Consider the following 12,403-nt stretch of genomic DNA (forward strand, 5'->3'; position numbering starts at 1 on the left):
TTCTATCCCTCTGTTTATGTAGCCTAGAACTGTGTTGGCTTTTTTGGCAGCTGCTGCACACTGCTGGCTCATATTTAAATGGTTGTCCTCTAGGACTCCAAGATTCCTCTCACAGTTACTACTGTGCTGTTGATCAGCCAGTTACAAATCCATCTGGTGGTGATGCTGTCCAACCCACATTCTTCTACTTTATCTAGTAGCAGGTTATGGTCTACCTTATCAAATGCCTTACTGAAGTCCAAGTAAACTATATCAACGGCATTCCTCTGGTCCACTAATTTTGTCACTTTGTCAAAGAATGCAATAAGATTAGTCTGGCATGATCTGTTTTTGAGAAACCCATGTTGGCTTTTGGCTATTACTTTGTTTACTTCTAGGTGTTCGCTAATTTGTTGGTTAATTATCTTTTCCAGAATCTTTCCTGGTATTGAGATCAGGCTGATAGGTCTAGGTTTCCTGGATCTATTTTTTTTCCTTTTTTGAAGTTAGGATCCACATCAGCTCTTTTCCAGTCCTCTGGCAGATCCCCAGTGCTCCAGGATCTCTGAAAGATATAGCGGTTCTGAGATCTCATCTGCCAGTTCCTTCAGAACCCTGGGGTGTAATCCGTTCTCTCTCTCTCTCTCTCTCCCTCCCTCCCTCCCTCCCTGCCTCTCCCTCTTCCTCTCCCTCTCCCTCGCTCTCTCTCCCTCTCTCTCTGTTTGTAACATAGCCTACCTGATGCACCCTCTGATACTTTTATTTTATTGTAGTCTTTCCATTTGTTTTATGCTTGTGAGTAATATTAATGGAATACATCTGCTGGTCTGTCCACTTAACAAACAGAATAGTTCAGGAAGAGATCTCTCACATGCAGATTTTCTCTTGCTACATCTTCCATTCTTTTAACAAGACCCAGCATATGCTGATAGTGAGTCAACAGACTAGGACATTCTTATTCTAAGAAGTATCCCTCAGTATTTAGCTAGAAAAAATAATATTAAGAGATTCTTAAGTATCAGAATAGGCTGATTACATTTCCCATATTAGATAATAGTTAATGCAACCATATCAACTGTAAGACCTCAGTGGCAAAATAACTGCTTCAATAAATAAACAGATGGGGAAGAATGAAACTGTGTGATTTTATGGCATAGTGTGTGGTTGAAGAGCAGGGAACACCTTCCACACTGAAATGAGGGCAAAGAGATATGACATACAGACGGACACAATCACATAGTCAAATGAATATGCTGCTCCCAGTTTCCTGTTAAAAAGTTGCACAATATCTGCAATGCTCATTTAACTTTATTTGAAGGAATATTTGCCAAATTTTATTTCGAGGCATACATGTTTTTAAGTTTGATAGATAGCAATTTGATTCATGTAGAGGAAGATAAAGCGAGAGCAGGTGGAAATTTCACATCATTGGCCACATCTTGAAGAGATCCAGGGTGGTAGATGGAGATAGTATTATTTTCCAATTAAGCTATACAAATGAGATAAAATAATAGGTTGATAAAAGTAAGTTTAAGATAAATTCTGTTATCTGAAAATCTCTCCTCCCCTCCTTTCTGCCTTTGAAACATTGGTTCCTCTTCACGTCAATGCTTTGAAAGGCAAACAAGGGTATCCAACTCTACATCTATGGCATCTTTATTATAGGAGTGTTTACTTACAATTGGCAGCATGTCTGTCCAGGTCTACAGTTCCATCTCCCAAGGTTCTTGTATCATTTTGGACACCTACGAAAGCAACTTCGTCCTTGTCTATGACACCTGCGCTGGGCATTACCTGTGAAAGGAAGAAGAGCACACAGTGAAATGATAAGTAAAGATACTTTGTTATTTAGATAATTTTTTCCTTCCAAGACATCATTTTCTTCTACAGAATTACAGATTTCTTGTGAATTCAGGAAGTTCTCTCTGACCAAGAAATCCATTTCTGGTAATCTCCCTTCAGCAGGCCCAATACAATACAATACAATACAATACAATACAATACTTCCTTTAAACTTCAGAATCTGGTTTTCCTTTGGCTTTTTTCTCTTCTCTTAATATTTCTAATGCTACTCTTCTCTCCTCTTGAAAAGCATTGTGTCAATGCAGCCTCCATCAGTAACCAAGAAAGAAACCACTCAAGTCCATTTTTCAGAATTAAGAGTACTTTTACTGGTTATGAGTAGATAGCAGCTAGCAAAGCAAGATCTGAGGCAAAAGTGCGCCCAATCATAGATATCAACAGTTTCCTCGGAATCATACTTTTGCCCCACTCCAAATGTCCATCTGGGGCGGACGGATTGTTCTTCCAGGTGTAGTCGAGCCATTCGCTCCGTTTCCAGGGGGCAAGAAGATGCAGCTGCTCCCAAGTCATCCTCCTGGTCACTGCCTGGCTGGGACATTCTTTTGAAGTTTGAATTTTTTATTGCACTCCCCGGAAGGTGTTAACTCCGGGTTGAATGCGAAACTGAGATCTTGCTTAATGTCAATGCAGCCTCCATCAGTAACCAAGAAAGAAACCATTCAAGTCCATTTTTTCAGAATTAAGAGTACTTTTACTGGTTATGAGTAGATAGCAGCTCGCAAAGCAAGATCTGAGGCAAAAGCACGCCCAATCATAGATATCAATATGTGACCCAGCTCCCTCCCCCTAGTGATCCCAACCTCTAGTCCAATCCCCACACCCCACAGGTGTCATGTGGGCTGCACTTTCAAAACCCATCATCAGGATGGTATGCCGGACGGTTGGCCTTGGCGGCAATTCCATATCTGCAGCATGCGCAGTAGATGGTGAGAAAACGACTCCCTTCTTCATTCACTCCTGTGCTCAAGCTTCCCCTTCCAAATTCCATTTATCTCCCCGCTCCCCGTTTCAATGGCAGCCGCAAGCAAGCAGCAAAGCAGAGCATTTGAGGGAGGAGCCGAAATTGTGACAGGATGACGTGCGATCTCAATGCTCTGAAATTGCAGTTGATACTTTTGTCACTGGGGGGGGTGTCCAAGTGGATCTAAACCATCCCGAAGAGATGGTGAACAGGAAGATTACGTCTTGCTGATCTCAGGGACATTGCAAAATCCCCGAAAGAAGCGAGAAAAGACCTTCAAGCCGGTGACAAAAAATCCAGCCAAGGCTGACAAAGTCGGGGCAGCTCCAAAATGGAACAATGAGGAAAGAGGAAGTGTTTCCAGTGGGTGAGGAATTTTTATTGTTCTAAAAAAAGGGACTGCCTATAAAAACACAAAAACCAATTTAAATCAAAGAATAGAAGAACTTAGCAGCAAAATCAAATTCTGAAATGGTTTTGGACAGTCGTTATCTGGATTGAATCTATGTAAACCTTTTCAAAATGAATGGATTAAGTTTTCTTCTTCTAACTTCTCTTTGTGACTTTCTGTAAACTACAGATTAAATTTTTCCTCTTTTATTGCTGTGGGTATTTTCTTTTTGGCGTATTCAAAGATTGGATCTCTTTTTCTAATTTGATATTAAAAAAAGATACAAAAAAAAAAAAACCACCCGGAGGCTGGGAGGCATTGCTGTTCAGAGTTTTTGTGTATTCAAAGATGGAACCTTTTTTCTTTTTGTTCTCACAGATTGCTTTGACTTTCCAATTTGCGTTGCTCGAATGCTGGAAGGTTTTTCCGAACGGAGCTCTGTGTATCCAGAGGGAATTTTCTTTGTTTAGACTGTCGGCTTGGCTACAGAGTGATTAGATAAGAAGCCAGATGTCTCTTTGAAGTACATTTAAGTGAAAACAGCGGTCTTTGTGAATGTACATTTAATCTTGTTGACTTCCCAAGCAAGAGCAACTGCGTGTGATAATATGGCATCTCAAGAAAAAGTAGAGGCTTTGCAAGGAATATTTTTATAATTACAAAAATTATTAAATACAGAGGAAAGATTTGGGAGAAAATTGGAACATTTGGATCATATAACGGCAAGATATGATGAGGAAATTGAGGATGTTTTTCAAATGCAAAATGAGGTGATTGAAACTCAAGGAACTGAATATAAAGAGACTAAATCTCTCAATATCTATGGCAATTGGTTTATTTTTGTAAAAAGAAAGAATGGAATATCTAAAGAGGAATTAAATGGAGAGAAAATACATTCTAAAGGGCAAGATATAGAAAAAAAAGAAGAAAAAATTAAAGAATTTATGGACTATGAAATTCTATCTGAAAAAATATTGATAACACTGCTGACAATCAAAGACAAGCTGAACAAGGAAACAGAAAGGGGGCATCAAGAGTACATGAGATACTTTACAAGCAAGGAGTTGCTAAGAGAAATCCATACAGACTTGATTAAGAAGATGTTTAGAAGACTAGTTCCACAAATGGCAGAAGATATGAGATTGTTTTGTTCCTGGAAAGATACAGGTTGATAGATGGAAGAGTATAATTTAAAACTAGCTAAACTTAGTGAAATTCAGTGATAATAGGTAAATTAAAAATTGATAATGATAATAATGTATACAATGTGTAGTGTTATGATAAGCAATAATTTGGATATGAATATTGAATGATACCCATGAAGGGAAGGCTAGAAATCCTTTTGGATTGCATATAAAGGTTAATAATAATAATAATAATAATAATAATAATAATAATAATAATAATAATAATAATAATAATAATAATAGGGCTAAATTAGACACAGTTAAGTTTTGATTATTAGGGGAAAATATTATGATATAGGATATAGTCAAATAAAGAAAGGATAATGATAATAATCTATATACATGTATGGGTATAATATAAGGAAATTGGGTGCAAATTATAAATAGTTATTTGGAAAGGAGATTTAGAAATTTTTTGTTACAATAGGTATAGTTAAATAAAAAAGTGATAATGATAATGTATACAACGTGTAGTGTTATAATAAGCAATAATTGGATATGAATATTGAATGATACCCATGAAGGGAAAGCTAGAAATCCTTTTGCATTATATATAAAATTTAATAATAATAATAATAATAATAATAATAATAATAATAATAATAATAATAATAATAATAACAACAACAACAACAACAATAAAAAAGGACTAAATTAGATACAGTTAAGTTTTGATTATTAGGGGGGAAATGTTATGATACAGGAATAGTCAAATAAAGAAAGGATAATTATGTATGTATGTATGTATGTATGTATGTATGTATGTATGTATGCATGCATGCATGTATGTATGTATATATGTGTGTTACAACCCCTGGTATGCCCAAATATGGGAGGGAGCTCACTACTCCCTCTTTCTGTCGTTTGGCTCATTACAGAAGACCATCCAGGCAGAAAACCATATTTTGATTTTTAATGTTGCCTTTTTATATTTGTGTTGTAACATTTTCCTGCAATAGCTTTTCTTTTTTACAAATTGAATATCAATAGATTCACTAGATAATGAATATTTATTTTTATTTATTTTTATCTCATCTTTATTTCTTAAAACAACTCAAGGTAGCAAATGTATCTAATACACTTTCCTCCTTTTATTTTCATGAACACGAAGCAGCAGTCATAAGTCATGATGAAAACTCTTTAATTTCACAACACATGGACAGACTTAACCATACTTTCAACTGGGGAACTGTGACCATCCAAAATCAACCCAATTCCCAAAACACTAGAGAATTCCTGGCAGCCTGGCACTCTGACAAATTACAAATTACACCTACATTTTGGGGAGGAAAACAAGGGGAAAAAATCTGCCTCTGCGTCCCAGCAATTTGTCTCATGGAGCAAACAGCAACTTTCACTTTCAATGTCAGCATGGGCCTCCTGATCATCAGCTGTTTCAAGCTGCAGGGATTGCTATAGCCAATTGCTGCCTCCGCAAGCCCCATTTTCCCCATTTGCTGCAAGGAAGTAAATTGCTGGGAGGCAGAGGCCAAAGGGTTGGGGCCAGTGGGTGGGTGGGGCTACATTCAGTGTATAAGCAACAGGGAGAAAGCAGAACTATTTAACTCATGTTTTGCATCTGTCTTTACACAAAGGGATAAAACAGTCCAACCTATCAAAAGCAGCAGCACAAAAATCAGATTAGGAACACAAATTGAAATAGGGAAGAAAATGGTAAGTGAGCACCTGTCTACCCTAGATGAGTTCAAATCACCAGGACCAGATGGATTACACCCCAGGGTTCTGAAGGAACTAGCAGACGAGATCTCAGAACCACTGAATTATATCTTTCAGAGACACCGGGGAACTACCAGAGGACTGGAAAAGAGCTGATGTGGTTCCCATCTTCAAAAAAGGGAAAAAAATAGATCCAGGAAACTACAGACCTATCAGCCTGACCTCAATACCAGGAAAGATTCTGGAAAAAATAATCAAGCAACGAATTTGCGAACACTTAGAAGCAAACAAAGTAATAGCCAAAAGTCAACATGGATTTGTCAAAAACAGATCATGCCAGACTAATCTCATTACATTCTTTGATAATGTGACAAAATTAGTGGACCAGAGGAATGCCGTTGATATAGTTTACTTGGACTTCAGTAAGGCTTTTGATAAGGTAGGCCATAACCTACTACTAGATAAAGTAGAAGAATGTGGGTTAGACAGCATCACCACCAGATGGATTCGTAACTGGCTGACCAACCGCACTCAACGTGTAGTCCTCAATGGAACTGCATCTACATGGAGGGAAGTATGCAGTGGAGTACCCCAAGGCTCTGTTTTAGGCCCAGTACTCTTCAACATCTTCATCAATGATTTGGATGAGGGAATAAATGGGGAACTCATCAAATTTGCAAATGACACCAAGCTGGCAGGAATAGCCAACACTCCAGAAGATAGGCTTAAGATACAGAAGGATCTTGACAAACTTGAACATTGGGCACTATCTAATGAAATGAAATTCAATGGTGAAAAGAGTAAGGTTCTACATTTAGGGAACAAAAACGGAATGCACAGGTACAGTATAGGTGCTCAATAGTAGTAACTGTGAGAGGAATCTTGGAGTTCTAGTGGACAAGCATTTAAATATGAGCCAGCAGTGTGCAGCAGCTGCCAAAAAAGCCAACACAGTTCTAGGCTGCATCAACAGAGGGATAGAATCAAGATCACGTGAAGTGTTAATACCACTTTATAATGCCTTGGTAAGGCCACACTTGGAATACTGCATTCAGTTCTGGTCGCCACGATGTAAAAAGATGTGGAGACTCTAGAAAGAGTGCAGAGAAGAGCAACAAAGATGATTAGGGGACTGGAGACTAAAACATATGAAGAACAGTTGCAGGAACTGGGTATGTCTAGCTTAAGAGAAAGAAGGACTAGGGGAGACATGATAGCAGTGTTCCAATATCTCAGGGGTTGCCACAAAGAAGAGGGAGTCAAACTATTCTCCAAGGCGCCTGAGGGTAGAACAAGAAGCAATGGGTGGAAACTAATCAAGGAGAGAAGCAACTTAGACCTGAGGAGAAATTTCCTGACAGTTAGAACAATTAATCAGTGGAACAGCTTGCCTCCAGAAGTTGTGAATGCCCCAACACTGGAAGTCTTTAAGAAGATGTTGGATAGCCATCTGTCTGAAACGGTGTAGGGTTTCCTGCCTAGGCAGGGGGTTGGACTAGAAGGCCTCCAAGGTCCCTTCCAACTCCACTATTGTATTGTATTGTATTGTATTGTATTGTATTGTATTGTATTGTATTGTATTGTATAAGACATACCCAAAATTTCACCCTCTTTTGGGGGGGAAAAGGTGTGTCTTATACTCCAAACAATATGGTATCTATCAATAGAAACATAGACATAAGCAATATGTATTTATTACGCAAAAGAAACAATCAACAAGCCAAAAAGGAACAAAAAGATCAAAACATCTCCCCACCAGCAATCAACACCCAGATGATCTTATATTAATACCAAGCTTAACATCAGACTAACAAACAAGAAGTAAACAATACCCCAATCAAGGAAGTCTCAAAAAGTTAACAATAAACACTACAATGAAAAAAGCTCCCAAGACCACTCCTAACCAATACTAACAGGGCAGACCACTGGAATATAAACTGAGAGCAAACTCCATTCCTTACTGATGTTACTTAGTTTGGTAATTAAACAAATGTAAGAAAAAAAAGAAGATGAGAAAACACCAAGGATGACTTCACCTATTTTACCACTACAGCAACCCTGTGAGGTGCCTTGTACTGAGAGAAGTCCAAATTTACCCAGCCAGCTTTCATGCCAAAGGTGGGACTAGAACAGTCTCCTGATTTCTAACTTGGTGCTTTGACCACTAGACAAAACTGGTTTTTTATTGTCCCTCAAACACTTCATAATGCTTTTTGTTGATAATTTGGTAAACCAAAACTAAAACGAACCAGCCAATAACCTACAATAATAAAACCTCCAGTTAAGTTCTGTAGAGAATAGTGAATCAATGAATTGGTTTTCCAGTTCCTCCTTAATGCCCTGTATTACACTGGATCTCAATTTTAATGCCTTAGAAAAATCAATGGCATATTTTTCAAATGTTTGAAGGCTCATATTGTCAATAATGTTGTTTCAACAGTGTTGAAACCTATTTCTTAAATATGAACTAAAAGAAGATGTTGAAGAATATTCTGCTTTCAGTGATAATCACTTGCTTAGAAAGTAGTAAGTTATCTATCATTTCTAAACTATCAATAATTTAGTTTCTTACCTGGTTCAGACAGGAATGCAAGGAAAAGGAATGCGAACAGCAGATAAAGGATCTTCATGTTGGGATTGGTTTCTAGACCAAATACTATTCCTGGGATAGGACACAGGTCTCTATTTATGCAATTATAATGATTGCATCACACTGCCTCAGTGAAATATTGCAACTACTCTTGACAGTTACTGTTGTTGTTGTATTTCCTTCTATTGAAACACACCTGTGGGTTCACTGTTGCAAAAGTCCTTGCAAGAGCAAGCGCATTAGTGGAATAGTTACATGGTTCTGCTGTTAGCTAAACTACTTTGGAATGATAAATGTTTGGCTCCATTATTGAGTAGTCTGCAGAGCTGACACAACTAGTTACATGCAAATGAATTACTTATCAGGGTAGATTATGTGTGGTTTTAATGAAATGTAATTACCATCTAATAATATGCTTACTGAGAAATTTTCTCTCTCTCTCTCTCTCTCTCTCTCTCTCCCTCCCTCTCTCCCTCCCTCCCTCTCTCACTTGGATGTTAGGATTTGGAGATACATGGATATCTTCTCTATTGCATTTTAATTACGCCACATGAAACATGGTGTCAGAAGTATCCAAATCTGCGCTGTCTCTACACATTTGATGCATGCCAGTCTTGCACTTGCAGTCCTGTCCTGGAAGCCACCAACTGCATACCACTGCTTGAGGCAATGAGGGTGAATAGAGATTGCAGTAGTAACTGGGACAACTTCAGAGCAGAGTTTTAGGATTACTCCCTAGCCACAGGCTTAAATGACAAGTCAGCAGCAGTACAAGCAGCCACGCTGAGGAGGCTGATGGGCAGCCAATGCCTAAATGTTTACAAGCATAATCTAACCCTTACAGAGGAGTAAAAGAGTAAAGGATACTAAAGCCATTTAAGATGCCTTAGAAGTATTGTTCAGACCCTCTAAAATGGCATATATGAAATATATGGATATATTTGGCAGCTGTAAGCAAGAAGAAGAAGAAGAAGAAGAAGAAGAAGAAGAAGAAGAAGAAGAAGAAGAAGAAGAAGAAGAAGAAGAAGAAGAAGAAGAAGAAGAAGAAGAAGAAGAAGAAGAAGAAGAAGAAGAAGAAGAAGAAGAAGAAGCAGCAGCAGCAGCAATAGGCATTTTGTTACATGGTTAAGAGAAAAAGCTGCAAGCTGTGAGTATGGCTCTCTGAGAGATGAACTTATTCATGATAAAATAGTTCTGGGTATTACTACTGAAAGCACATACCACGGAACGTAATTTAAGCTTAGAAGCAGTGATTGAGATATGTCATACCACAAAACTGCTCTACAGCAGGACAAACAAATTGACAATGTCAATGCAGTCTTCAAACAACAGCTAAGCATGAAGAATCACCAGTTTAAGCATCTGCACAAATTTATCTACACAACTCACCTGGGAGCAACCCAGTGTCAGGCCTGTAGCAATGTTCCTTTAGGATCTTTGGTCTGCCACTCTTTCTAATATTCTACTATGCTGTTTCTATAGTGGGGAAAAGGGAGAGGGGATAATTCGGAGTAAAATGCTATGTAGCCAAAATAAAATTCTTTCTAGAAAGCCAAGGTCCTCCTTTGTCTTTGCACCTCTGCACCTGACAGGAACTGGATGGGTGGAACTTCCAGCATGGCATTGGAAGATTGGACCATGTGATGGACTTGTGGGTGTGGGGGCAAGATCATGAACTTTAACCTGGGTGGGAAAAAGCGAGAAGCTTCAGATTCGGGTTTTCCCAGATGTGCCAACATGGCTCTCTTAAATTGGAACTTTGAGCAATACTTTGCTTTGGACTCTGATTTAATTTTGGATGCTATTTGGAACCCTGACACCCAGTATCATGCAAGTATATAGTAGTGTGCATGTATGCGAGAAAGAGCAGTGTCCTGCATATGGGAAAACCTGCAGAGCATGTGGAAGACCAAATCATTTTGCGGGAGTGTGTTTCTCAAGTAAAATGAAAGCAAGGAAGCTGCACACAACTGAACAAATATCAGATCCAGAGGATGCATGCTTGTTTACCTCTGATGTGGTTTACATAAAAGACTGCATTGGTGCTGTACACTCTAAGGGCAAAAAATGATTTCTAAATCTCAGATTAAACAATATAACCCAATTTTGCCAGCTGGCCTCGGGTGCAACATGTTTAAACTCATGGTTATGGGGGACTTCAACCTGCCGTTGATGGGGGAAGTGTCCGAGGTGGCTCGGGAGTTCATGGCTTCCATGACAGCCATGGACCTGACCCAATTAATTCAGGGCCCTACACACGAGGGCGGTCACAAGCTGGACCTCATTTTTGTATCTGGGCAGTGGACGAGTGATCTGGGAAAAGGGGATTTGGTTGTTACCCCCCTGTCATGGTCAGATCACTCATCTCTTTGGCTCGACTTCCCTGGAGCTACCCCCCACCGTGGGGAGGCGGAACCAGACTGTCCAAGATGGTTCCGCCCCAGGCGCCTGATGGAACCGGATAGGTTCCAGACGGAGTTTGGGCCACTTCCTGTAGCCCTGACCCGCTCTTGGATGGAGGACCTAGTGGCCGCCTGGAATAGGGCGGCTGCTGGAGCCTTGGACCGGGTTGCGCCTTTGCGGCCTCTCCTGCGGCAATGAACCACCCTGGCTCCTTGGTTTACCGAGGACCAAAGGGTGATGAAACGCCACAGGAGACGCCTAGAGAACAGGTGGAGGTCCTCCCACTCCAAATCTGATCGAACACACGTAAGAGCCTATTCACGGACCTACCTTCTGGCATTAAGAGCGGCCAAACGTAGACATTGTGCCGCTCTTATTGCGTCTGCCGATAACCACCATGCTGCCCTGTTTCGGGTGACCCGCTCCCTCTTGTCACAGAGGCCGCGGGAAGCCCCTTTACAGGGCAGAGCAGAGGAGTTTGGGGAATATCTGCAGGACAAAATCGCTCAGATCCGGAGTGGATGGGCCCCCTTCAGTGGACCGGAGGAGTCGTCAGCAGCGAGTCTTGAGGGACCATACTGGGAGGAGTTTGACTCTGTTGCCCCCGAGGATTTGGACAGGTTACGTGGGCGGCTGCAAGCCACTACATGTTTATTGGACCCGTGCCCCTCCTGGCTGGTACTGGCATCCTGGGAGGTGACACGAGGCTGGCTCCTGGGTCTAGTGAACGCTTCATTGGGTGAGGGGTCCTTACCGGCCGCCCTGAAAGAGGCGGTGGTGAGGCCCTTACTCAAGACGCCTTCCCTGGACCCGACGGAACTAGCTAATTATCGTCCTGTCTCCAACCTTCCCTTTTTAGGGAAGGTTGTAGAGAATGTGGTGGCACAGCAATTCCCATGGCACCTGGAGGAAACTGATTATCTAGACCCGCGCCAGTCCGGATTCCGACCCGGTCACAGCACGGAGACGGCCTTGGTCGCGTTGGTTGATGATCTCTGGAGGGCCAGAGATAGGGGTTGTTCCTCTATCCTGGTCCTATTAGATCTATCAGCGGCTTTTGATACCATCCACCATGGTATCCTATTGCGCCGGCTGGAGGGGATGGGAGTAAGGGGCATCATTTTACGGTGTTTCGGCTCCTACCTCTCCGACCGGACGCAATGTGTGTTGGCAGGGGAGCAGAGGTCGACCCTGAGGTCGCTCACTTGTGGGGTGCCACAGGGGTCGGTCCTCTCGCCCTTCTGTTCAACACATATGTGAAGCCACTGGGTGAGTTCATCCGTGGTTTTGGGGTTGGATATCATCTGTACGCTGATGACACTTAGCTGTACATTTCCACCCCAAACCACCCC

General features: G+C 40.8%; 1 long non-coding RNA gene across 1 annotated transcript; it reads right to left on the reverse strand.

The window, feature by feature from the left end:
* Nucleotides 1-1,350: 1,350 nt before the first annotated feature.
* Nucleotides 1,351-8,704, reverse strand: LOC309387744. Its single transcript, XR_014174658.1, has 3 exons — nucleotides 8,631-8,704; nucleotides 1,659-1,773; nucleotides 1,351-1,468 (listed from the first exon to the last, which is right to left on the reverse strand). It is a non-coding gene; the product is annotated as an uncharacterized lncRNA (long non-coding RNA).
* Nucleotides 8,705-12,403: the final 3,699 nt, after the last annotated feature.

This window comes from Natrix helvetica (genome assembly GCF_964273705.1).
Source record: "Natrix helvetica genome assembly, chromosome: 2".
NCBI classification, from domain to species: Eukaryota; Metazoa; Chordata; class Lepidosauria; order Squamata; family Natricidae; genus Natrix; species Natrix helvetica.